Source organism: Protopterus annectens, chromosome 4.part1, assembly GCF_019279795.1.
Source record: "Protopterus annectens isolate FY-2018-M chromosome 4.part1, PAN1.0, whole genome shotgun sequence".
Classification (NCBI taxonomy): domain Eukaryota; kingdom Metazoa; phylum Chordata; order Ceratodontiformes; family Protopteridae; genus Protopterus; species Protopterus annectens.
The window spans coordinates 838913159-838939428 of NC_056734.1; the positions used below are offsets into that span (position 1 = coordinate 838913159).

Here is a 26270-nt window from a genome sequence, read left to right on the forward strand (position 1 = left end):
CAGATGCTACCTTATTTTCTCTTTAGCACTCAAGGTTACCAAAACTTGTCAGAAATTAGGGATGCATGGCTATGCTTAAAAAGGCTCTTGTGCTCATTAGCCCAGTACTATGTTATCACCATTAGTGGACTCAATGATTGCACACAATATGCAAGAATCAACAAACTTGGCAAGCCAAAGGCCATAAACTTTAGCCTGATCTGTCAGAAAATACAGTTCAAACAGTAAAGGGCCAAGCACAGATCCCTGGGATTTGCCAATGGTGACAGCACTGCTGGTACAGGTTGATTTAACAACTTTCACATGATGTGTTCTGTCAAGTGAGCCAGCTGGTTACCCATCAACAGACATAAGGTGTAATCCCCAGCTTGTGGGTTTTCTCAATGATACCTGCATGTTTGATTGTGTCAATACCCTAGGCCAGATCACAATAGGCAGTATGCACCGTCTTACCTTCGTCCAGGCATATCACACAGAATCAGTGGGCTGTGACAAAATCACAGATCACCTATGGTGTGACAGCACATACACTTTCCTGATATGGTTGAATACACAGTTCAACACACCCTCCACATGGCCTATGTGCCCATACAAGAGTTTACATCAACATGCATCCATCTGAGTTGGGGGGACAGCACCTGATGCATGCATGTATAGAGGCATCCTGACTCTCCTCAACTGTGAGGTAGACCTACATGTCATCATGGACCCCTTCTACATGTACACTAGTAATATTCCAGGTGTGTGCAACAGCTCTGTGTGAGTTATTAATTATTTATTTATTTATTTCAGTTTGATTACCGGGAAGGTCCACTGGGCCTGGGGGCCCGTTTTCAGTGGAGGCCCGGGGAGAAAAGCTCCATGTGTTTAGTTACATACAATTACATACAATTTATAAACTAAATTACATAAAAATTTGAATAAAAAGTAACAAAAAAAGTTTCAGAGACTGTTGTATTACAAATAACAGTAGTCAGAGACTGAGAAGTAAAAGAAAAAAATCCCAATTATTCAAGGGGAAAATCCTGGTGTAGGCAAGAAATCAGGATGTACTAATTAGGAATATAAGCTGAGTATATTAAAGAGGTTAGGTAGGTAAGTGAGGTTAGCCAGGAGAGAAGTGGGAGGATAGCTTCAGAGGTAAAGGCTGAGGAGTGCATTTGCATTTCCTGTTTTGGTAGAGGTAGGAATGAAGCTGTTTTTTGAAGATATTTGGGTTGGTATAGGTCCTAAGTGAGGAGGGCAGAGAATTCCATTTTTTGGCTAGGGTAAAGGATAAGAGCAGTTGACCTGCGGGGCGTTTAGGTTTTTGAACTGTGATTAGGTTTTGGTGAGAGGATCTAAGTGATCTAAGGGGGGTATAAGGCTGTAGAATATTAGAAAGAGCAGGGCAGTTTGAGGGGTGGAAGAATAATTTGTGGGCTGTTGAGATTTGGAGAAAGTCAAGGTGATTGGGGAGTTCCAACCAGTTTAAGGAGTGGAGGGAGGTGTAATGATGAGAGGAGGATTTGGCATTTGTGGCAAATCTAGAGAATTTGTTGTAGCATTGTTCCAATTTGGAGGTAAGTGTAGAAGATAAATTAGTGAGGAGGGGAGCGCCGTACAGGAGGGAGGGAAGAAGGAAAGTAGAAGCAAGTGTAAGTCTGGTGTGAGGAGAGAGGAAGTGGTTGTTTCTATACAGTAGTCCAAGTTTTATGTGAGTTTTTTTATATTTAGTTGGATATGGTCATTAAATTTTAGTTGGTCATCAATTATAATGCCAAGAATCTTGGTGGAGGAGACAATCTCAATGGTGGAGGTGTTGTGACTGGTAATTTTAAATGAGTTCTTATCTAGAGTGGATGATTTAGATGGGGTGAAAAAGAGGATCTTAGTTTTGTTTGCATTTAGGTCAAGATGATTTTGGAGCATCCAGTTTTCTGTGGTAGAAAAGGCAATCTGTGTTAGGGTCTTTAGTTCTGCTAGATTTGGGGCACAACAGATTAAAGTGGAATCATCGGCATATTGCACAACTTTGGTGTTGGGAAGAGCTTTATGGACGTCATTAATAAAGATGTTACATAGTAATGGGCCTAGAATGGAAACTTGTGGTACACCAGTAGGGGTAGGAAGGAAAGAAGAGGTAGCTTGGCCCCATTTCACAGCTTGGGACCTGTTTGAAAGGTAGCTGGAGAACCAACAGAGAGTTTTTTGGCAGATGTTGAGATTAGAGAGGTGGTTTAGAAGGAGTGAATGAGAGATGGTATCAAAGGCTTTGGATAAATCTAGAAGAACAGAGGAGACTAAGTTACCGGAGTCATGTGCTGAGTTGACAGAGTGTAAGAAGGAGAAAAGGGCAGTGGTAGTACTATGTCCAGGGCGGAAGCCGTGTTGGGTAGGGGAGAGAAGTTGGTGTTTGGTAAGGAATGGCAAGAGCTGCAGGTGGATACATTTTTCAAGAATTTTGGATATAGGGGAGAGGATGGCTATGGGATGGAAGTTGGAGACAGAGCAAGTTTTGCCACCCTTGTGGAGAGGCAGAATGAAGGCAGAACGCCATAGTTTGGTTACATAGCATTAAAGTAAAGACCTATTTATTAGGATGCTGATGGGTATGGCAATAGTGTCAGAAGGAATTTTTAGGAAGGAAGATGGAATGTTATCAGTGGCACTTGAACAAGGCTTTAGTTTTTGGAGAAGTTTCTTTATAAGATTGGTGGATACAGGTTTGAGTTCAAAGGAGGGGGCAAGGGATGCAGGGACTGAAGATTGAGCAGGGAGGGTTATTGTTGGAGAAAGTTTTGGTTAGATCAGCGATAGAAGAGGTAAAGAATGAATTGAAAAGGGAGGCTACTTCGAGGTCTGATTTGCTGGTATCAGGGGAGGGTTTGCTTTTTGTACCTGGTCTAAGGAGGGAATTAATAGAATTCCAGAATTGTTTAGGATTTCTTGCATTGTTTTCTTGTAGTTGGATATAGTAGGACTTTTTATCCCTAATGACTTGCTTTTTGGCTAAGTTTCTCAACTGCTTATATTTGAGGAAGGTTTGTGGATCCTTATGTTTAAGGTGGGCTTTCCAGGTTTTATCTCTTTGAAGCATTATCTTTTTAGTGTCTTTAGAGAGCCAGGGGGAGTTAATAGTTTTGATTCTTTTTGTTCTAATAGGGGCTTGGGAGTTAAGGACAGTTAAAAATGTAGAATTGAAGTAGTCTATGGCTTCATCTATTGGTAGTGTTTTTAGGAGGTTCCAGTTGGATAGTTTAAGAGAGTTAAAGAAGGAAGTAGGGTTACAGTTAGATAGGTTACGAGTATGAATGTAGTGGTGAGAGTGTGGGGAGGAGGGAGTAGCATGAATGGCAAAGGCAGGGAAATGGTCTCCTAGTGGGTCAGAGGTGACGCCTGATTTTATAATTTTATTTGGGTGAGATACTAGGATCCAGTCAAGTATTGTGCCAGGGGGATTAGATTTGTTGGGTCGAGTGAAGGAATTAGTAAGTTGAGTGAACTTGAATAGGTTGATGGCTATAGTGGGATTGGCGCTATTGATTTTTCCCCAGTCAATATTTACATCACCCATAATGAAGGTTTCCAAGTTAATACTGGAGGAGGTCCAGGAGAGGATGTCTTCAAGAGTACTGATATTGTTACCAGGGGGAATATAGAGGCAAATGATGCAGATGCTTTTATGGTTGTTTATTTTTAATAAACCAATCACAGTTTCAGAGTTGTTAAAAGAGGGGATGGGGTTAGGGTAGGGAGTAATGGACAAGAGATTGGAGTAAAGTAGAGCAATGCCACCACCTCTTTTATTTGACTGGTCTGACCGGAGACAATGAAATCCTGGAGGAAGGAACTCTGAGTCAGAAATATCAGGTTTTAGCCATGTTTCAGTAATAGCAGCAATGTCAGGAGAGTTATGACTGAGCCAGGCATGGAAGAGAGTTAATTTATTTTTTAGGCTTTGGGCGTTAATAGTAATCTATTTGAGGTTTTTGTTAGGGTGTTTGTTGTTAGAGTGTGGGAGAATAAAGGGAGAGAAATTAGGGCCTGGGTTGGGGTGAATGTCACCAGCTAGATAAAGGTAGGGGAGGTGGGGGTGTTGTTTTCTGATTTCTAATTAGTTGGAGGAGGGCGGAAAGGCTTTGGTTTAAGTTTGGAGTTATTATTTATGGTAAGGAAATGTTTTACTTTTGATAGAAGGGAGGGGTGGGAGGGAAATAAGGAAGCAGAGATATTATGGTAGTGGGACAATAGGAGGTTTTGGGGAGAAGGAGGAGGAGAGGGTATATGGAAATTGGTATAGTTGGTTATTTGGTAAAGGTATAATAGAAGTATGGTAGAGGATGAGAGCAGGAGGAGTTTGGTTGGAAGGGTGGGCATGATAATTAAATTTGGTAGGAGGTGATAGAAAGAGAAAGTTGAAGAGATGAAAGGAGTGGGTGGGGAGTGGTTTAGAGAGGAAGGTGTATGGGGGAGGGAGGGGAGGGGCAGGTGTATCAGGATTGGTTGGAGAAGAGGGAGGGGTAATTTAACAGGATAGGCTGGAATAGTGGGAGTGGCTGGAAGGTGAAGAATAAATGTAGGAGTACTGGGGGTGGGTGGGAATTGGGGGTAGGGTAGGGGAGCGGAGTGAGCCCGCAGGGCGAACGGAGCGGGAAGAGCCAAGGAGACAGGAAGGCCTGAGTAAATAATCAGTAACCCCAAGGCTGAAAGTAGAGAGCTGTAGCAGGGGTGCAGGTAAGTGGTTGTAAACTTCTTTTATAGAGGAGTGTATTAGAGTATGACTAGGGGCTTTGTTTGGTTCAAGAGGAACACACTAGTAGTAAGTATATGAGAGAGTGCAGGATCCTTAAAGGAGGGCAGAGACACTGTTAGGCAGGGAAAGTTGTGAAGCAGGGAGAAGGAGTATTACTATTCTGTACATATGGAGTATGCTGCCATCTAGTGGAAAAAGTAGGGAGGTGCACTTTGAGGAAAGATGTTCCCCGGAGAAGATTAGGTTTAGAGAGATTAGAAAGAGGCAATTTGGGGAGAAGACTGAAAGACCAAGGAGGAGGGGGGGCCAGTGCAGAGACCAGTGGTAGGCTGCCTTCACATGCACTGAGGTAGAATGCTGCTCAAGGTAAGGTAGTGCTTAGAAAATAAACAAAATGCAAGGAAATACATACACCGAGTCTCCTTAGCAAGGGAGAAAGGGTCCCAAAAACTAGTAAAGCTCAAGTGGAATGTTCACTGTCCTCTTCTCTTGGGAGAGACATCCTGTCTATTCAGTGAAGAAGTGGGGGAGGGCACTCTTGGGAGCAACTGAAAAGGAAAGTGAGAAAAATAAGTTAGAAATAGGGTGACATGGGGAAAAAAAGAGTGGAGTGGGAGAAGGAAAAGAAAATAGGAAGGGACAGAAGAGAAGAACTGGGGATTGAGGAAAAAATGAGATAAAAGTGACGGTTAGAGCAGTTATGCAGTAGGGGATTCACAGGTAACATTAAGACATCCTACAACAAATCAACTTTTTAGCAATAGTTATGTTACAGGTATATAGGTACTGAGAAATTAACACTTGCCTAAAGTGGTCAGAAAGCAGTAATAAGACTCCAATAGCATTAATAGACCAATATTTCCGGCGGCTAGGAGAATTAACAAAGGCAGTAGGTGCAGCAAATAAGAAATAACACAATTATTGTATTCACCTAACACATACAAACAGTTAGATAATTGCAATCTCAACAATTGGAATATTTAGGTGCATACAGGGTAGTCAGGCAAAGGCAGGCCATAGGCATAAACAGAAACAATACCTATCAGCAAAACAAAGTCTGAAGAAGATTGTAGGACAAAATGGTTTGAGGAGTGGGAGGAAAGAACCGTGATAATTTATAAAAGGGACACAGTTAGGGAGTTTATTCCTAAAAAAAAAAGAAAAATAAACATAGGTCATTAAATTCTAATGCTAGGAAGGGGAATGTTGACCTTGATATTTGGCAAATTTAGGTAGAAAAAGCCAAGGTGGCTAAAGGCTCTTACTGAATAGAGGGCACTGAGATATTAGCGCTAGGGGCAGAGTAAGCCGAGAGAGGAAGAAACAGTAATTAAATTATCTTAAAGTGAACGATATATTATTGTTCAGATTTCTCAGCTATGTCTGAGAAAGAGAAAATTTTAAATTATTTCTTGGTATGGGGAGCACATTTCGGTTCTCGGCGGAGTGGAGAAAATGTGGGTCAACAGATGTTGTTGACGATAGTTTGGGGCGAATTAAAGCACTAGCGCTAAGAGCAGTGACTACTGCTGCTTAACGCAAGCCTCAAAATAAAGCTTACTAAGGAACCGGTGAAGAGACCAGTTTCATTTATACCTTAGCAAGCACTAAGAGTAGAAACGAACAGGGGATGTTGTTGACGATAGTTTGGGGTGAGTTAAAGCACTAGCGCTTAGAGCAGTGACTACCGCTGCTTAACGCAAGCCTCAAAATAAAGCTCACTAAGGAACCGGTGAAGAGACCAGTTTCATTTATACCTTAGCAGGCATTAAGAGTAGAAACGAGCAGGGGGACCTCGGAATTGCAAGCTGCTCCTTTTCAGAGCACGGGTAGACCAAATCCAGAAGTTAGATCAAGCGGAGAACCATAAAACACTAAGTAAAGGGGTGAGCAACACAAGAGAGATTGCTATTGTTCCAGAACAGAGGGAAACCAAGCTGATTTAGCAGACAACGGCAACCGCTAGGCAAAGGGTGGACCATACAAAAGAGTATGCACATTCGACTGGAGCAGAGAGGAAAAAGTAAAAAATGCACCAAGATAACACACAGCAAACGTTTAATCACAGCAAAGTACAAAGTGGTAAGCGCTTTCACAACCGAAGTTGCTTCATCAGACACCACAGTAAAAAATGCACAGGTTTAAATAGGGATTCTAAAATGCCAATTAATCAATAAAAATCACATAATGATTAAGTAGCAGTGAAAAACAATTAAGCCTCATGCTCAAACTAAAAAAAGCATTGCTTAAAAACCTATTTTTAGTTTTAGAAATAATAAATCCCTTAAACAACATCTATGTCATGGTGAATTATCTAGAACTATTATTAGATCCAATCGGCATGGTACTTTTCCATGCAGGAATTGCAGTGCTTGTCAATTTATATATAGCAAAAATAAATATGTACATCCTACTAGGAAATTTTCTTTGTACACTAATCAATACACTGATTGCAGATCTACAGATGTGGTCTATTATTGTTTTGTGTACAATGTCCTGCTTTTATGTAGGAAAAACAAATAGAATGCTTAAAGATCGTATTCTAGACCACCTAAGAGATATTAGTAATAATAAACCATCAAATGCTCTAGCCAATCATGTTATGTCCAATGGCCGTTCTCATTCCTTTGAGTTCTTTGTTCTACAACATATTCATAGAAACCCCAGAGGTGGTGACATTGAGAATATCACAGAGGGACATGAACAGAAGTGGATTTTGAAACTTAATGCTGAAAAGTATCCTGGTTTGAATGCTACTACTTCCTTGGTCCCTTTTTTAAAGGCTAGACATCTCAAGCATTAAGATTAGCTAAGTTCTTTGAAAATTAGTCTAATGTATTTAACTATTAGTTCCAAGTATTATATTTAACTTTTCCTGCCTAGTATTTTTCCATGTTTTATAATGATTTTATAAGTTTTTAAGTGCTTTCTCATGTATAGTATTTGATTCCTTCTTGTACAATGTTTTTAAGCAATGCTTTTTTAGTTTGAGCATGAGGCTTAATTGTTTTTCACTGCTACTTAATCATTGTGTGATTTTTATTGATTAATTGGCATTTTAGAATCTCTATTTAAACCTGTGCATTTTTTACTGTGGTGTCTGATGAAGCAACTTCGGTTGTGAAAGCGCTTACCACTTTGTACTTTGCTGTGATTAAACGTTTGCTGTGTGTTATCTTGGTGCATTTTTTACTTTTTACCTTTCATTTGGATTTATTTCTGCACCAAGGTTTTACCCAACACGGTTTCTTTGGTTTTCTGTTTTTGGAGCAGAGGGGAGTTAAACGCTACTCTAAGGTGCATTGGGGGGGGTGATAGAAAAAATGAAAACAGTAGGATCAAAACCTCAACGTAAAAGTATACTAAATACAGTTGTAATAGCTCAAAACAGCAAATAAATACACTTCCGGTCTTATACCAGCAGAGTTACGACACAACAGGACTTAAATGGTTTCAAAAACTTCATCAGGTCCTCAAAGAGGTCATTGAGAGCATGCACAATGACAACAGTATCATCTTGTGGAACTTGGCCAAGTCAAGCCATTTGACTCAAATCCACAATGAGATATTCAATCAACGCTGTCATATGTAGCCATAAACAGGTATATCACCAAATGGGTATACCAGTGTATGACATACATGGCATCTCACACTGTTAAAATGTGTGACGTGACATATATCTCAGGTCCAGTGATTAGGTCAGTACATCAGTGGTGTATGCTAGGCCCTTTCCTACCCATAAGTTAAGTGAGGGACATCACAGATGACATACACATGCTGTGTCCAAACAGCTGCCTGAAGGACTACAGATTGTGGGCAATCATTCACACCAACTGCAATATTAGTATAATACAGAAAGCATCAACAGATACCAAAAAAGCTGCCACAGCTATGACAACACCTGCATTGACAAGAAACACGGAGGGATATGTTGAATCAGGAAACAGACACAACACCCAAGTATAATGTGGACATCACATCCTATAATCAGACCAATAGGTATGGGCCTGTGTCCTGCAGTAGAGGGTAAGTGGTACATCCACCAGCATGTGGTCACAGTGCTAACTACACCCTTGAATGTAACATAAGTACTGGGTATGTGAAGGACATGCACATCAGAGGCCATTATAACTGCATGGTTCCCAGACTTCATTACACCAATAACTGAGTATAATGCATACTTCCTCATGTACCTCCCTACACAGCTTCCAGAATTGTGTAACAAAGTGTACCACCTTTGTCACAGTGCACTGTCACACAGCTTATTGGCCATACCTAGGTATTTTTTTTGTGGAATATACATGACTGTCTGATGGTGCTGAATACCAATCAAGTTGTTACACCAGGTGCATGTGTGCTACCTGTTCTGCTTCTGCACACACGACATGCATAGGTGTTTGACAACATTAATGGCATGCATCTGTTCTGTGACAATGTGGATTGTGCCATATAATATATGGTTGCTGAATTTGGAGCCATACACATGTTTTCCTTTGTTGTAATTTGCTTTTCCAGTCCCTCTTCCCAGACTTTTCTAACCTCCTCTGATTGATTCTTATAGTTATCAGCTGCTACCATTCTATATTCAACTAAAAAGTCTACCAGAGCAGGTCTTTCACTTAAAATCCCCCTATCCCTTTTTTTTTGCCTGTACCCTGAGATTAAGGGTTAAGCCCTGCTAGGGAAAGCAGTCTCTAGCCTGCAATCCAAAGGTCTTTTAGCATCATCCAACTCTATTACCTTTCCGGCTTGAGTTATTTGCTCCCAGTATATCATTTCCTTTCTAGGTATCTCCAGCAAATTCCAGTCCCCTCTTGCCTATTTTCTGTACCCTTACTTTGCAGTCAACCTTATTGGCAAAATCTCCTTTCTGCATTCTTATATTGGCTTATTTCTTAGAATCCTCAAAATAAATAAAACGAGAAATCCAGGTCCAAAAAAACAAACTGCAACTAAAAGAAAACATCTTAAAAGAACGACCACCACCTAATTAAATCAAGGCAAGGTTTATTAGTCCAAGACACAGATCACAGCAGTACTATAAAAACACATAAATGCTCTCCTAATCATGAGTTTTTGTTGCATAACAGACTTCATCACATGTAGAATGCAAATAAAATGCTGCATTTAAATATCCTATGCAATTAAGCCAAACACCAATCAAAATCCACAATAAATAAAACAATCAACCCAAGTCCATATCCACAAATACAATGGACTTGTATAAAAACATCATACCAAAGTTTTAAAATGCAACAAAACAAAAAATATGAAAAAACATTTATAGACCATAACTAGTTGTATGAAAAAAATATATAAAATATTGTAAGAAATTAATAAAAATTTAATTAAGTGTACTATGTAATAAAATTACATTGTAAAATACAAAAGCTCCATCTGGTAGTTCTTAGAATACTTTCTGCTACTTTAGGAATATAATACTCTGTATGACTGTTATTATTCATCTTAAGAATCTCCATCCAAAATCCCTCTCTCTCTCTCCCTCCCAGATAAATTCCTTAAATTCTTTATTAATTATTTTCCATAACTTCTCTTCAGTTTGATAAAAGTATGCCTGGCCTGTAAACAAAAGTAAATGGACTAAAACAAGTTTCACTTCTTGTATCTTACTAGTCATATCCATAAATAGGAGTTTCCAGTTTTTCAATTTTTGTATAATATTTTTAGTCTCTTCCCACATATCCTTAGCTGCCATAACAGAAGCCTTTTTAATCGATACTTCTAAATACTTCATCTTATCATGTCTCCATAAATATGCGTAATGCTGAACCAATTTGTGTGGTATACATAATTTACTGCTGTAGCCTTTGCTTTATCTTTATTAATTTTATATCCCAAAAATACTTATGACAGTCTCAAAATGTTCTACAACATTGAGATGTCCTTTTCTGCCTTTATCAGGTACAAAATAATATCTGCAAATGCAACCAACTTTTCTTGATTACTGTACCAAGTATATCCTTATATTTCTGAGTCCCTTGTTTTCATTGCTAATTGTTCTAAGTACAATGCAAATAAAAGTGAAAGAGGACGCCCTTGCCTGGTTTCTCTATTCAGACACAGCTTATCTGACAGGAACCCTCCACTTTAATTCTTGACTCCAATCCTTCATCTACCCTTCTAATTAACCTTATTTTCTTACATTCTGCTTTCCTCTGGATCATCATTGTTCTACCAAATGTTTGTTTCTCATCCACAAAACCACCCTAATCCATATCTATCAATTTTGGCAACATGTTTGCCATTCTTTTAGCTAGTATAGACATAAACACTTCATAATCATGGTTTAAAATTGAAATAGGTCTATATGAAGCTGGGTCTGAAGGGTCTTTACCATCTTTAGGTATTACAGCCACCACAGCTTTCTTCCAAGATGTTGTTGCTTCCCTTCCTTTTAAAATATTGTTTAACAAAATCTTCCAGATCTTTATCACTTTCTTCCCACCTAATTTCCAAAACTTCCACAGGAATACTATCTGTTCCTGGAGACTTTCCTAAAGATTGATTATACATCACTGTCTTTATCTCACTACCCCCTATATTAACTGTTAGCTGTTAAGCCTTGTCTACCTCTAAACTCAGCATAATTAAATGTTCCATAAATATTTCCATTTGTACTGTTTGTTGATTTTCACATTTCTCTGCTTTATACAAATTTCATAACATTTCCGGAATATCTCTAAAACCTCTACAATATCTCTAGTTATTTTTCTTTGTATAGGTTCCCTAGATTTGGCAATAACGCTTTCAACATTCTGTTGCCTAAGTCATTGTACTAAAAGTGTTTGTGCTCTGGATTTGTTATAAAAAAATGTTGCTAAACCGCAATATTTCTAAACTCATGCATATTATCCAGATGCTACTTTATTTTCTCTTTAGCACTCAAGGTTACCAGAACCTGTCAGAAATTAGGGATGCATGGCTATGCTTAAAAAGGCTCTTGTGGTCATTAGCCCAGTAAACACTTATGAACCTATGAACCTATGAACATTTGCTCCTCCTCTGGTTCTGTGAATTTCCTCTTATTCTGTAATACTTTAACCTTTGCCAGCCCCTTTAAATAATTTCAGTTACTTCTTAGCCATATCTCTTTCTCATTTATTTTAACCCTATTTTTAAACTCCATTCTCATTTTATCCCAGTCACTAGCTATAATTTCTGGAGATATTTCTATCTTCCCTAATAACTCTTGAATAATTTCCACTACCCATTCCTTAAATGCCTCTCTTTTTAACAGGTAGGTAGGAAAGCACCAGTGTCTTATTTTCCTTCATTACCCTGCATTAATTTTATCATAGTTTTTATTGGTGCATGATCAGAAATAGTTATTGGATATGTGTTGAAGCTTTCAATTAAATACACATGTTCCTGTGAAATATAATTTTTGTCTAGTCTAGCCCAGTTATTGTACATTGGGGAATAGTAAGAAAATTCTGTCTGAGTTTCTACTACTGAATTCATGTCTTCCATATCAAAATATTTCATAAATTTCTTCAGAAATCTACCCTCTTTTGTTATGTTTGCCCTTCTAGGTACCCTGATACAGCCTCAGTATTGCAAATCAAGTTCCAGCCCCCACCTATAAATAATATTCCCTGCTGAAAGATGATTATTTTCCCAAAATGTCCTTAAGCTCTATAATAGCAGTTTTTGATGGAATATAAAAGCATGCCATTGTAATCTTCCTCCCTTGACAACAGCTGATTACTGCTACAAATCTACCATTTTCATCTTTTTTCTTCATCTGTCACTATTGGAGCCCTTCTAGCAATTAGTATAGTTACACCCCTTTTGCTCTGTCTCTGATATTCTGCTGAACATCCATTCTGAAATCCTCTCTTTGTCAAATTCACATGCTCATTTCTTTCCAAATGGGTCTCCAGCAATGCACTGTAATTTGCACTCTGCATTTCTTATTATAATTCAATACCCTTTTCTTTTTTATCTATACCTGTAAGGCCATTCACTTTCTAGGATAATATGGACAGTATAGCCATCTTGATAAAAAAGCTATTGTTCCCATCTGTTATACATGACAGCTTTTGTTTCACATGCATATACTAATGGCTATCAGGCTGATCTTTTGTACAGTTGTTTCTTCTCATCTCTATTTGAACTTATGTCACATTTGTCAAGACTTTTTGTTTTAATGAAAATCCTCAAACAAAAAAAAAAAACTAAATACAAAACACCCCTGTCCCCTATTAACTTGAAACAAACACACAAAGCTATGTACATCTTCAAAACATGACGTTTAACCCTCCAATTTCCCAAATTGATGGCAGCACCTACAGGCATCATCTAACTGAAAATGGATGTTACCCTTGCTAAACGCATGCCACAGCCCATGCTCCCACTTACACTGATTGTTGTCTGTTCTTTTATAATCTCCTAACCCCTCCCAGATATGAAAAACAGTTTGTATGCTGTCAGAAAATATAACATTTTAGCCATAAGAAAAAGTGTACTGGCTATCTACAAATAATAGAAACTCAATGGCAAAACAAACTAGTGAAACCAAAGAAACAGTCACAGCAGCAGTAGAGCAAACACCAACAGTTAGTTAGAGCAGCTAGAATGTGTTCTACAGGCTTAGATTTCACAGTGGAATGTAACTTATTAGAGAATATGTTTCTGAATAGGGGATACCCTATTCATTTAGTACATGAGTTAATCACTGAAGTAGCTAACAAATGTAAGTTAGGTTGGTTTAGTCCCATTCTAAACTCCAAGACTGTCATCAGTGTGGAGTCCACAACTACTATTGATATAAACAATGAAGTTTACTCAACAAATAATTTGACTAGTGTTGGTCACTTCAAAAATGTCACTCTAGGGGTGAACGACACTTCCATTAACCACCATTTTTAAGTCTGGTTTTATCACTACATTTAATAATGTCAGTGACCAAATTAAACTTATTCTCAATAAGAATTGGTACCTCTTGTTTAAAGATAATTTATTGATGGAAAGAGTTGGTCCTCATCCGGTTATTATTTACAGAAGAGGTGCCAACTTAAAGAGTCTTCTTGAATGTAAAAAACCTAGTGTGAATAATAGAATATGTGGATCTTTTCCCTGTGGAGCTTGTAGTATGTGTAGGTATATTAAAAATAGCAGTTTTTTTTTTAAATAGCTGGTAGAAAATATTATATCACCCACAAACTCGATTGTAACTCTAAAAGTATAGTCTATTTGGCAATGTGTGTAAACTGTAACTCTTTCTATGTAGGAAAAACTGGCTGTAGATTCCGCGACAGAATTTATGAACACATGTACGCAGTTTCTAGAAACAAAAATGACAATGCATTAGCTAAGCATGTCAATACAAAACCAGGTCATGCTTTTCAATTTTTAGCCATTGACCAAGTAACTTATGACATCAGAGGGGGGGGCCTACATCTATAATGTTGGAATGCTGTGAACTTGAATGGCAGTTACTACTGAATGTGTTTTGCCATCCTGGACTTAACGACAACTGCAACATTACATGTCTGCTAAAATTAAAAAACTGCTTCAGACAATGAATTGTCACTTTTAGTTTGGTTCAGGTCATTTTTTTCATTTTTAATTTTTTAATCCAATGTTAAAGATGATGGATGTCTATAGGTGTATACTCAGCTCTCTTTATTGTGAAAACCTACATATTAATCATTTGTTTTATTAGTATTAGCTATTTTTACACACATTGTTTGCAACTATGTGCTGCTTTTGAATCTTTAGACCCTTGATGTTTTTTTCATGTTGTATTTACTAATGGATCTAATTTTAAACATTATTTTCTGATTTCCCTTTAAATCTTGGGCTTTGCCTAACTACCAAGATCAGCTGATTGGTTTGTACATGATACTGTTTTTAAGCGGAACTTTTAAAAGTTTTTGCCTCAGGTGTTGGTTTCATTTCTGAAGAAGTTTCTCTTTGGAGAGACGAAAATGTGTCTGAGTTTTAAATAAACTAGTCATACGTTAGATTGTGTTGGAGTTCATTACACTTCTGTTTCAAGTTATTACGCTATCTTATATCGCAGTATTTTGTGGTTTTTCACTTGGCGCTTGGTTCCCTCCTTGTATTCTCTTTAATTATTACCACTTGACATAGTACATTTAAAGAGGTATACAAAGCTAAAACTATAAAATAATAATACAAATAAAAATTAACTTGTCCGCAGTAAAAACCAAATGGTGCTGGCAAGAATTACCTCCAACAACAATGAAATGAACAGTAAAAAACAAAGCAGGAGGTAGCAGCCACAGCTATGTAGAATACCAGCTTTATTAGTAAAAGAGGTGAGCGCTTTCGTGGCACCAGCCACTTCATCAGACTTGAGAGCTTGAGCTTATTTGGCAAATCAAACTTAATGCATACAGTTTACCAGGTCTCAGCGAGACTTGTTCTATTAGTAGCATTTTAAAATGGAGTCCGCAAAGATAATGGCTTACAATAGTTAATATTTTTATGTTTGACTCAATGGTTAAATAAATAACTTTCAGTATACAAGTTAATTTTTATTTGTATTATTTAGGTATTAGTTACTACATTTGTGTCAATTGGTTATTCGTTTGCAATATATTGTTGTATTTTTATTTTTTGTAAATGTTTGGAACGTTATTTTATAACATTTTTTATAGTTTTAGCTTTGTATACCTCTTTAAATGTACTATGTCAAGTGGTAATAATTGACTAGATTGTCCCGCATTTTTTTGATTGAGTGTTTAAAAGGTTGACATATTCTCAATTGTTTTACTTCTGATGAAGTTTGCATACTCAGCAAATGAAAAGCGCTTTAAGTGTTTTAATAAATTGTTGGTGTTTACTCTAGTGCTGCTGCAACCGTTTCTTTTGTTATCTACAAATAATACTAATGTGTACACTTTTCTATTAAATGCATTAAAGTATTAAGGCTGCTATGCAGGCTCTTACTCTTATTCACTACCCATAACATCAAACTTATTTTTTTCACTGAAAGGCTTGCTATTGAACCTTTAAATCTTGCATTTCCATCAGCAAAAATGCTCATAATTCTCAAGATTAACTGCTTAAACCTGCAGACAACTTGTCTCCATGGAAATGTACTCGGCAATAGTCTTTGTAGAGTTCACTCAAAAAAAAATGCACAGCTGCCCTCAGCTGCATTTATCTCGACTTCACTGAGCATCTGCCAGTGGAAAACACAAAGCTAATATCTTTGCACTTGTAAGAAGCTTAGCGTTTTCATGGCTTTTATCATTCTGTCTTATTTTTAAAGCCTGCATACTTACAAAAATACCTGTGTACAGCTTAAGACAAATGTAATCTAGACATTTACCCTTATAAAATAAAAAGAGAAAATATTCTAGTTCTACATATATTATAATCAGTGCACTTTTACACCATACCCCCACCCCAGCAGCCCAAGATCACAGCATATGAATATTAAATTTGCTTTTGTCAAACCTTTTTTTCTGTTATACTGTAAAACCTATGTTTCTTACAACTGTTTACTCTATTATTTTTAACATTTACAACAGTCACTGAAAAGACTTCTCCCACATTTAAAATACCCCTGAATACACACTACACAAAACTGTTTTACTGTATATAACATGCAATTTATATCATGAAATGTTTTATACAGATACTAATAAGAACAAAAATTGCTTTACTTACAGTTATTTCCCCCATTAAGTGTCCTTCTCAACATTACTGATATGAAGTGGGGTATATGCTTTTCGGTCTACATACAAGTTTTACAAAGTGAACAAAACTCCAGTGATTTTCAGCTACTTTTTCTTGCAAAACCATATTTCACAAATGTGATAAGATGCTCTCAGCATTGCTGATCTTCTTCCTGTTCATCTCCATCTCCCAACACCAGAATCTGGTTCAAGTCCAAAGTATTGCTGATTCCTGTTCCTTTTTTTAGTATCTGCTTCACTCCCAGCTGCAAATGACTCATACTTGAGTCTCTACCCTTAAAATCCCCTTCCTGTCCTGCTGTATCCTAACTAATATCACATTATGCCCCTCCCAGAACCCTCTGCTGCTCTGACCAGCTCCTTCCAGACACCTATAAATCAAACAAAAACATTGGTAAACTTCTTTATAAATATAGTATTTCCCATGCATGGAACAAACTTCCCCTTCACATCCAAATCATTTGTAACACAAATCTCTTTAAATCTGAACTTAAAACTTTTCTCCTAAATGCCAACACCTGTCACTGCAATGATCCTACTTAAATTCCACCTTACCACCTTACTACCTCACACTTTTAACACCCACCTATTGCAAGTGTCCTATCTCATTTGCATCTCAATCTGTTTTTGTTCATTAAGAAAAAAATTCTAACTTTTGTACTGCATGTTATGCAAATTATTGTAATGTTTATGTAAACTTCATTCTCAGGCTTTTTGTCAGTTTCTAATGTTCTCATGTAAAGCACATTATTGTAATGTTTGCATAAAACTTCATTGTCAGATGTCGTTCTTTTTTTGTAACTTTGTAATAACTGTCTAGAGATTTTCTCCTCAGGTTTCCACTGAAAACGGGCCACTAGCTCAGTTCTACTAACCCGGTTAACAAATGGCAAATCAATAAATAAATAATATCTCAAGCACTTCCCTTTGGAACATTGGAAAAGGTTTCACTAGCAGAGTCTCTCCATGAACCTTACCATCAAAAAATTAGAAGCAGAGTCTTTTTCTGCCTGCTGACTCATTTTTTGTTAGATAAACTTTTTTAATTTCCTCCTCAGCCTGTTCTGTGTCAAAAAATAACTTTATTCCTCCAAGAAAAACAATTTGAAGATAGCTGTATGCAGCAACTCGAATCTCACACACGTTTCTTGACTATCACTGATTTCTAGGATAAATTTGCTTCTCTTCTGCCTGGTGTACAATGAATAATTATTTACTACAAATATTCTGCTGTCTCCAAGTTTTAATAATTTGCCCTTATGCCACAATTTTCTCAGGATCAGCTCTTTCTGCTGGTATGATTGCATCTTTACTAATATAAGTCTTCGCCGCTTTCTCATGCCAGGTTTGGAGCATACACTTAATATGCCCTTTCTGTTAACAAATTCTTCTGTGGAATATCAGTCTAGTTGCTTATTTGTATTTAAAATTAATACAATCTGTTCCTCCCAGTTTGTCTGGTACAGCAGAAAGTCTCAGTTTTTCTCTGTGTGCTCTGTCCTCTAACTATTTCTTTTAAACAATTCTTCTTGAGAAACCTCGTATTCAGCCAATTTCAACTGCTTTTGCTGAACAGCTACAGAATCCTTCCCAGACAGTGTTTTCTCTTCACCATTTATGGTTGGTTTTCTTTCTGTTTTTTTATTTTCAAATTTCTTCTTTGCTGGCATACCAGGCCATGCATTTACATTCAGTAACTGAATTTTACCAAAAAAAAAAAATTTTCAATGACACTGATTTTTTTCAGTTTCTGTTTTCACACTGGGAGAGCAGAAGTTATCCCATTGATCAGTATGCAACCCTATCTGAAGTCCCTAGATTAAAAACCTTAGTGTCATTTATAGGCTTTAATGAGTTAACAAATGAATGTTTATTTATTTATTTAAAGTCAGATGGGTTCACAAAGGTTCTGTGAACCCTTGTTTTCATTAGGAAAAACTGTTGCCTTTAAGTTTATATATAATACTACTAAAGAGCAAGAAATACTCAGTACACCATTTAACTAGAATTTGGTTTGTGTTATCATAAGTATCAAAAAGAAAGGTGGAACTAAATCTGGAAAACACTCTGAAGGGGATAACACAAACAGGCACCTTAGGTTTCTTCTTTGTCCACATGCAAATAACAGACAGTAATTAGTGTTTGAGCTGGGAGGCCTCATACATTTCAGTCTCGATGATGACAAACTGCACCCAGGACATTAATGAGGGGGCCTGCAGTTTGATCCGGTGAGTTTCAAGGTCATCTGAGTGAAGAGACATTGTTTAGCATTCTTTGTAGGTCTGGGTACTTGTCAGTTAATTGGTAAGTGGGCTAAAGCCACTTTTTTTGGAATCCATCAGTAATGGTTATTGAGGGGAGATGGACATATGTCACACATAGTTTGGTTGTTCCTCCAGCACATTCTGCTCTGGCCAGTTCTTATCACTGGAAGAACAAACACTAATCTGATAGCCTGAAAAAGACTTTTAGAATGAAAAAAAAAATTGTCATCTATATGTTTCCCAACTCTACTTCTAGAAAAATGATTAAGGACATGGAAAAGTTGAAGGTGTGACACAAGCTAAGTTTCAGAAATGGCTACCACATTCAGTTTCTAGACATATAGCCATGTGTGCACCTTTTTAATTATGCTAAAAAGGTTGCTTGTGTATAGATGAATACACACAGCCTTGCAACATTACATAAGTAAATGTAAAGTCTCTTGGTAGCACTGAGTAGTGTGCTGTGCATAAGGAATAAAAAATATGATAGCTGGAAAAAATAGTGTTAATTGGTGAGGGTAGGTGGCTAGGTATTACATTAACATTTTGTAATAAAAGAGAAATTTGGTTCTGGCCAAGAATGGCACTGAGTTGGGCCTCTTTCAGCTTCTCTACCCTGAATAATCTACTGCAAGTGTTCTTCACATGGCATGCACACAGAAATGCAATACCAATATAAAGCGTGAACAGTGATGCAGCAATTAGAACTGCAGTGACATGGTACATGGCCTCCATTTTGGTTCCTTGCTGGCATCCATTCTGTGTGAAGTCCCATGTCATTCCTTTATCTATATGAGGTTGTCTCTGGGTTTTCAAGTTTTCTCCTACATTGCAAAGGCATGCCAAAAGGTACATTGGAAATCCTGCAAATTTCTTGTATGTATGAGTTTCTTGTAGTGAAATGGCATCTTGTGCAAGACAAGATTCATGCCTTATGCTCAATGCTTGCTGATACAGGCTCGGGCTCCCACACAGGCTTGAATAGGATAAAGGTACTGGAAGCTGAATGAATCATAGATGCCATTATGTGGACTAGATGTCTGACTGCATGTCCTGCAGTGCTGGTGAGCTTATCTTCACCTCTAAATCTTCTTCGGAAATTTACCTCACAAGAGAAAATAGCACTAATCCGCAATAAGTACTGTGCCTATGGCATAATTTCCTTCATTCAGACTGCAGGTTTCTTTTTTTTATTTTTTGCTTTTTTAAACACCTTTATTAAATTATCACTTAAGACATAGGCACACATACATTAATAGAAATCACACCATATTAACATTTTTTTCCATTTACATACATCATACATTACAGATGTGATATTTTGTTTCTTTGTAACTGTGGAGTACCACAGGGTTCGGTCCTGGGTCCTCTCCTGTTTGGCATCTACTTCTCTGAAGTGCAGGCCAACACAGAAGGTCTTTGGCTAACAAAGTTTGCAGATGACTGCAAACTGGGAGCAATAATAGAATCACCTATTGATGTAGACATTCTACAAAAGGGCCTCACAAAGACAGATGCTTGGTGTCAAAGTCATGGCCTCAAGCTCAATGCCAAGAAGTGTATTATCATCCCCTTTTGGAAAAACTCAGTACCCATGAACTACCACATAGGTGGTAACTCACTAAACACTGAAAGTGTAATAAGAGACCTCGGGACACAGGTGGACAGTAGTCTCTCCTTTGATAACCACATTGCCACAGTAGTCAGGAGATCCTTCTATGTGGCACACCTCATCACAAAAGGGTTCTCCTCTAGAAAAAAGGAAGTCATTGTTCCTCTCTACTCATCCCTAATCAGACCCATTATAGAGTACAATGCCCCATTTGGCATGTAGCTCACAAGACACCTACAACAATTAGAAAGGCCACAGAAGTACCTCACTAAGAAGATTACCGGCCTCAAACAGATGCCATACACAGACCATCTCAAAAACTACAGCTCTACTCCATCACATATCGCCTACTCAGAAGCGATCTCTGCCTAACATACAAAGCTATGTCAAACCCAGAGCTGTTGGACATGCTACACTTAAAGAAATCCCAATCTCTCTGAACCACATGCTCCAGGGACCTAAAACTTGTCACCACAGTAAACAGAACATGCTGGAGGGATAGATTCCTGTCCCAGAGACTTCCCATACTCTGGAACAAACTACCCATTCATGTTAAACAAAGCTCCTCATTGGCCCTCTTTAAATAAAATCTTGACGACTGGATGGGAAATAGAAAATTCACCCCGGGGATCACTTCGGTGTCATTGCTTGACAGGGAAAAATTATTTTCTTGGGTGGTGAAAGCCAGGAAACCTTTTTGGCTAGGCTTATATAGGCCCCAGGGCTGATAGCCTAGTACCTACCTATGAACCTATGAGTCCAACATTACATAAAGTGTTCAGTTCCTGCCTTTCCTTAAATCTCACTCCTCCTGAACATTATTCTGCATGTATTGTTCCCAAAAAAATCTATTTATTTCTATGAAATCTGCCTTTTCCTTTACTAAATATCTCTCTTCCAGTTCTTTTTATCTGTTTTACAATATTCAGTACTTCAAATACAGTTGGTTTAGACTTTGATTTCTATTTTCTAGTAATTGCTTTTTTGGCAGCCAAAATAATTAAACTTAATAACGGCTTAATATGTCTAGGCAATTCAAATCCATGTCCCAGCTCAAAAGAATCTTTTTCTCACTTACAGCCATTTACTCACCCAATATTTCTGATAGAATACTCTGTAGGGAATTTTTTAAATCTGCCGACTCTTTACACTCCCAAACACATGTTCCCATTTACCGCTTTCTTACCCATCACCCCTCAAATATTTTCCGTCTACCCAAAGAAAATTTCTTTGAAGTCTGCTGTCATTTCTTAGTTTTCTGAGTGAAACAGTATTATTAGACTCACATTTTTTGACTAGCAATGTATAAGATTAGATAGTTACTACAAGTGTAATGTATTATGGCTTTACAAGCATTTGAATCCATGTCACACAAAAAGCTAGTGAACAAAATGAACTGAAATGAATAAGGTCATAAGTAGCTCAGATGTTAAGCAGGTCATAGTCAGAGGAATATAGCAAATGGAATCTACTCAGATGAAAAATATAGAGCATAATGCAAATTCACCTGTTTACGGTAGCAGAAATGCTTTGTAAAAGACAGAATGAGTGATGTAACAGTTATGACAGATGAATTATGCACAGATTCAGGGGAGTGCCTAGTGATTTAATTAAGAGCTGAGTATATGCTCACTTCAATTGTTATATACTGGTTTATTACATTATCAGAAGTGATTTTTTTTGCATTTGCATTCTTTTCTTGACCATTGTGATGCAAGGAGGCACTGCCAGCACAGCTAGCTGGAATTTTGTAAATAATTATATGTAATTTGTGAATATCAAACTAATTTATACAAGATGCTTGTGTATATCAAACTGAGATGTACAGACGTTTGTGTTAAAAAGGTATTTGTAAAGTGCTTGTGTCTGAAATGTATTCACAGTGTGCCCTACTGGAAGAGAACAGAAATGTACATGCATTATTGTAACTGTTTAAATATATATGTTTTAATAGAGGAAACTGGAGGGTTAACGTCAGTCCAGCAAACTTTAGAAAAATATCTGAAATTCAATCTCTTTAGGCTAGGCCATAAAGATGCTATCTTACAGGTTTCAAGGCAACCAGAGACACAAAGTCTGTACTAGGAAGCTTTCTGTATTGTCTTTGGGGTGAACTAATTCTTACCCTGGAAGTGTGGAAGAATGCAATTGTTGTATGACTTCCAGCACCTGCCAAAGATCTGAGCAAAAGCCCTTGTGTGTGTATTTTTACAGATAGGTGCTAAGTGCTGCCAGCTTCCAGCAATGGAGGATTTTGCACATAACTAGAAGTCAGATGACCAAAAATTATGTAATTCTGCAAGTTATTCCAGCAGTAATATTTTAGATATTATTTTAAGAATCTCTTAGTGAGAGACTGAGCATTCTGTATTCTGTCTTGGGCCTGACAACAAGAAGGACCATTCACCACATTATCTACCTTGCTCTATAAGTAAAATACTAGGGAATAGTATAATTCTCTTTGATTCAGTCAGGAATACAGTGAAGCTTAGTTTAGGTTCATAGGTTCATAGGTTCATACTAGGCTATCTGCCCTAGGGCATTTATAAGCCTAGCCAGAGTATGTTTGGCTTTCGCCACCCATTTTAAATTAATTTTGCTATGCCCTTTTTCGAGGTTAGTATACTGTGCCTCTGTCTAACAGTGACACAGAAGTGATACCCGGGGTAAACCTATGATCTCCCATCCACTCATCAAGATTCCTCTTGAAGAGAGTCAATGAGGGACTCTGCCTAACCTGGACTGGGATTTTATTCCATAGTGAAGGGAGCCTCTGGGTTATGAATCTGTCCCTCCAGCATGTCCTATTTATTTCAGTGCTGAGGTTCAAGTCTCGGCGTGTAGCTCGATGGGATTTGGATTTTTGAGGTGCAGCATGTCCCTTAATTCGGGTTGGACATGGCCTTATCGTCAGGCACAGGTCACCTCTGAGCAGGCGGTATGCCACTGAGTAGAGCTGGAGTTTCTTTAACCGGTAGCATATGGCATCTGTTTGGGCCCTTTGGTCCTCTTGGTGAGGTACTTTTAAGGTCTTTGCAGTTGCTGCAGGTGTTTGGTAAGGTACATCCCAAAGGGGCATTGTACTCTATTATGGGCCTGATGAGGGATGAGTAAAGAGGCATGATGACCTCTCCTAATCTAGATGTGAATCCCTTCATGATTAGGTGGGCTATATAAAATGTTTTTCTAACCACTTTGCGTGGTTGTCAAATGAGAGATTGCTATCAACTTGGGTCCCCAGGTCCCTAATGACGTCTTCTGTACTTAATGGATTACCACCTATGTGGTAATTTGTGGGCACTTGTTTTTTGCCAAAGGGATGACTATACACTTTTGGCATTTAGCTTGAGACCATGGCTCTGGCACCAGTTGTCTGTTTCTATGAGGCCCTTTTGGAGGATGCTTGTGTCGGCTGGAGAGTCGATTATGGCGCCAGTTTGCAGTCATCTGCGAACTTGGTCAGCCACAGTCCTTCCGTGTTGGCCTGTACCTCTGAAAAATATATACCAAACAAGAGAGGTCCCAGGACTGAGCCTTGTGGGACGCCACTTGTAACTGGTTTGGAGTCTGACATGGCTCCAGCAATTCTAACCATGTGGGTTCTGTCCTTGAGCCAGTTTGCAACCCATCTAGTGACATAGGGGTTTATATTTAAGCTGGTGAGCTTATCTATAATGCCTGAGTGGGGTATTGTATCGAGGTCCAGATAGGCTGTGTGGACCACCTTCCCATCGTCAATGGCCTTGGTGACTGTTTCAAAAAGTCAACCAGGTTTAAGAGGCAGGATCTGCCCTTAACAAAGCCAAACTGGGTAGGATCCAGTGTCTTTAGGTCCCCAATATCTTTATTTATGAGGTCCATGATGATCCTTTCCATAGCTTTGCAGACCAAGCTAGTCAGGCTTATGGGCGATAGTTTCCAGGGTCCGTTGAGGCACCACCTTTGTGGAGAGGGACCACTGTTGCTGTACGCCACTCTTTGGGTACATATCCTGTAGTAAGGCTGAGATTGAACAGTAGTTTTATGTTTGGGTTTAGCTCTTCTTGGAGTTCATGTAGGACGCAGCCTGGGACACCGTCTGGTCCCATTGAAGCAATTTTTTGCTTTGGAGAGGGCAGCTCTCACCTGAGCATCTGAGATGTCAGGGGGGCAGCACTCTGCTGGGATAGATATTTGCCCTTTTGGTGGGGAGGGGGGGGAGAAGTTTGCGCTGAACCTGTCAGCTAGGATGTTGGCAATGTCTGTGGGATCAGTGTATTTTTTGTCATTTTGGACTAATTCTGAGCATATCTGGGAATTCCCACCCAGGTTCCTAACATAACTAAAGAAAGCCTTGTGATTATCTTTAGTGTCCTGTGCAATTTTTCTCTTTAAGCTGGCCTTTGACGATTTTATGAGTGCCCTTAGTTTTTGCTAATACTGATCAGAGATGCCTTCCCTTTTTGGGATTTTGCTCTATCATGTAGTAGCTTCCTCCTTCTATTGTATAGTTTGTTTATGGCTGGGGTCCACCAGACAGGTCGTCTGCCTTGAGGATTGGGTCTTGGTTTTATTTGGGATTGCATGATCCATGCATTCCTGAAGGTGTTCATAGAATGCATTTATAAAGGATTCTGCGGGTCTGGGTATTTTCCACAGGCCCGGGGGCTTTGAAGGATTCCACCTCGGTTTTGAGGAGTGTGAAATTTGCTTTAGAGAAGTTTTTCACTGTGGTTTTCTGGGCAGGGGGTGGGGTCGGGATGTGAATATCCAGTGAGATCAGTTTATGGTCTGATCTTACCAGTGAGGGATACACTTCTGGTCTGGAGCATAGAGTCCCCATGTTGGTGATGATCAGGTCCAGTATGTTTTCCCCTCTTGTGGGAGTGGTAACAAGTTAAGATATTGTTTTTCTTTATTTGTGTGATCCTGTCCTGCAATGTTATTTTAAATATTTCCTGTGGTTTTGAACATATACTGTTAATATATACTTAGTATTTTCTTGTTCTTTTATTATTTATTAATAAATATATTTAAACCTTTCATTGTGGCTAATCTTTGTAGAGATATCTAAATTTTGAGAGTACTTGCATATTTATTTGGTGTCACTGTGTGAGCTACTCTTAATAGCCTTGCTCTTGGTCAAACTGCCATTTGTATTGTTATTAATATTACATAGTAAAATTGGGCAACCTGTGTTAAGTGCCTTAAAGTATTTGGTGAGGGGTTCTGGTGGCAGTGATAACTACCTTATAGTCTGGGCAAGAGGGGACATAGCTAGTAAACCTGTGCCAGCCTTTCCCAGTTGTGTGTGGGGACATAGCTAGTAAACCTGTGCCAGCCTTTCCCAGGTGTGTGTGTGTGTGTGTGTGTGTGTGTGTGTGTGTGTGTGTGTGTGTGTGTGTGTGTGTGTGTGTGTGTGTGTGTGTGTGTGTGTGTGTGTGTGTGCGTGGGTGCGTGTGTGTGTGTGTGTGTGTGTGTGTGTGTGTGTGTGTGTGTGTGTGTGTTTGTCTGTGTAAATCAAATCTCAAAGAGTGTGTGTGTCAGCTACTTGGACAGGGACACAAGGCACTGGTTGGACAGAGATAGTGTTGGAGGACTTGGCTTGGAACCCTGGCTAAGGACTCAGATCTATAGCCGTGCCAGTGGAGAGTCTTATTGGAGATCTGGAGAAAGAGAATGGAACCAGCCCCGGACTGACTGTGGTCTCTGTGTGCTGTTAAGGGAAACTGCACTTGTTGCAGAGAGCTTCATCTGGAAATACTGTGTGTGCACCTGTTATCCTCCCAGTGAACATACTCGCGCAGGTGCCAGTGTTGAGGATTTAGGCTCCTTGATTACTGGCCCAGAGGTGGGATATCCACATCACATATTGGTTGGCAGTGGTGGGTCATCACACCCATAAACATGAAAACAAAATATTTTTAGAAAATATGGAATGGTAATGTCATTGCATTCTGTTTTGGAGAAAATGTAACATACTA

General features: G+C 38.5%; 1 protein-coding gene across 1 annotated transcript in view; it reads left to right on the plus strand.

Annotated features, from left to right (window-relative positions):
- LOC122801096 (ceruloplasmin) overlaps nt 1–26270 on the plus strand; it is a 452049-nt gene that overhangs the window by 382957 nt on the left and 42822 nt on the right. The gene's annotated exons all lie outside the window — the stretch shown is intronic.